The sequence below is a fragment of the Anastrepha obliqua genome, unplaced genomic scaffold (genome assembly GCF_027943255.1).
Source record: "Anastrepha obliqua isolate idAnaObli1 unplaced genomic scaffold, idAnaObli1_1.0 ptg000165l, whole genome shotgun sequence".
NCBI classification, from domain to species: domain Eukaryota; kingdom Metazoa; phylum Arthropoda; class Insecta; order Diptera; family Tephritidae; genus Anastrepha; species Anastrepha obliqua.
Window position 1 is genome coordinate 142,501 of NW_026562251.1, and position 2,500 is coordinate 145,000.

The window sequence follows — 2,500 nt, forward strand, 5'->3', positions numbered from 1 at the left end:
TATAGTTATGATTCGATTTATATGTTTCAATATCATTGGTTAGTTAACTTTTGATATTTTCATATTATATCACATGCCTTCACCGTGAGTGTTTTTTGCCATGCACACCTCACATTGTCAAAAATGTATGGGAAAAATTCATTTCAATACATTTCAGTTTGATTTGAAATGTCTTTATTATATATTTTAGTGCCAATATGCCAAGGTTATATTCCATAACATGTTAGTATTAGAATATAGATTCTTCATATATGTATATATATTCGAAAATTTTTTCTATTTAAACTAACGTATGGAAAACCAGGCATAAAATCACAATATTACCAGTTTAATATGGCTTAAATTCGAGTTTCATATAGTTATGATTCGATTTATATGCTTCAATATCATTGGTTAGTTAACTTTTGATATTTTCATATTATTTCACATGCCTTCACCGTGAGTGTTTTTTGCCATGCACACCTCACATTGTCAAAAATGTATGGGAAAAATTCATTTCAATACATTTCAGTTTGATTTGAAATGTCTTTATTATATATTTTAGTGCCAATATGCCAAGGTTATATTCCATAACATGTTAGTATTAGAATATAGATTCTTCATATATGTATATATATTCGAAAATTTTTTCTATTTAAACTAACGTATGGAAAACCAGGCATAAAATCACAATATTACCAGTTTAATATGGCTTAAATTCGAGTTTCATATAGTTATGATTCGATTTATATGCTTCAATATCATTGGTTAGTTAACTTTTGATATTTTCATATTATTTCACATGCCTTCACCGTGAGTGTTTTTTGCCATGCACACCTCACATTGTCAAAAATGTATGGGAAAAATTCATTTCAATACATTTCAGTTTGATTTGAAATGTCTTTATTATATATTTTAGTGCCAATATGCCAAGGTTATATTCCATAACATGTTAGTATTAGAATATAGATTCTTCATATATGTATATATATTCGAAAATTTTTTCTATTTAAACTAACGTATGGAAAACCAGGCATAAAATCACAATATTACCAGTTTAATATGGCTTAAATTCGAGTTTCATATAGTTATGATTCGATTTATATGCTTCAATATCATTGGTTAGTTAACTTTTGATATTTTCATATTATATCACATGCCTTCACCGTGAGTGTTTTTTGCCATGCACACCTCACATTGTCAAAAATGTATGGGAAAAATTCATTTCAATACATTTCAGTTTGATTTGAAATGTCTTTATTATATATTTTAGTGCCAATATGCCAAGGTTATATTCCATAACTCTCTATTTAAACTAACGTATGGAAAACCAGGCATAAAATCACAATATTACCAGTTTAATATGGCTTAAATTCGAGTTTCATATAGTTATGCTTCGATTTATATGCTTCAATATCATTGGTTAGTTAACTTTTGATATTTTCATATTATTTCACATGCCTTCACCGTGAGTGTTTTTTGCCATGCACACCTCACATTGTCAAAAATGTATGGGAAAAATTCATTTCAATACATTTCAGTTTGATTTGAAATGTCTTTATTATATATTTTAGTGCCAATATGCCAAGGTTATATTCCATAACTCTCTATTTAAACTAACGTATGGAAAACCAGGCATAAAATCACAATATTACCAGTTTAATATGGCTCAAATTCGAGTTTCATATAGTTATGATTCGATTTATATGCTTCAATATCATTGGTTAGTTAACTTTTGATATTTTCATATTATATCACATGCCTTCACCGTGAGTGTTTTTTGCCATGCACACCTCACATTGTCAAAAATGTATGGGAAAAATTCATTTCAATACATTTCAGTTTGATTTGAAATGTCTTTATTATATATTTTAGTGCCAATATGCCAAGGTTATATTCCATAACTCTCTATTTAAACTAACGTATGGAAAACCAGGAATAAAATCACAATATTACCAGTTTAATATGGCTCAAATTCGAGTTTCATATAGTTATGATTCGATTTATATGCTTCAATATCATTGGTTAGTTAACTTTTGATATTTTCATATTATATCACATGCCTTCACCGTGAGTGTTTTTTGCCATGCACACCTCACATTGTCAAAAATGTATGGGAAAAATTCATTTCAATACATTTCAGTTTGATTTGAAATGTCTTTATTATATATTTTAGTGCCAATATGCCAAGGTTATATTCCATAACTCTCTATTTAAACTAACGTATGGAAAACCAGGCATAAAATCACAATATTACCAGTTTAATATGGCTCAAATTCGAGTTTCATATAGTTATGATTCGATTTATATGCTTCAATATCATTGGTTAGTTAACTTTTGATATTTTCATATTATATCACATGCCTTCACCGTGAGTGTTTTTTGCCATGCACACCTCACATTGTCAAAAATGTATGGGAAAAATTCATTTCAATACATTTCAGTTTGATTTGAAATGTCTTTATTATATATTTTAGTGCCAATATGCCAAGGTTATATTCCATAACTTTCTATTTAAACT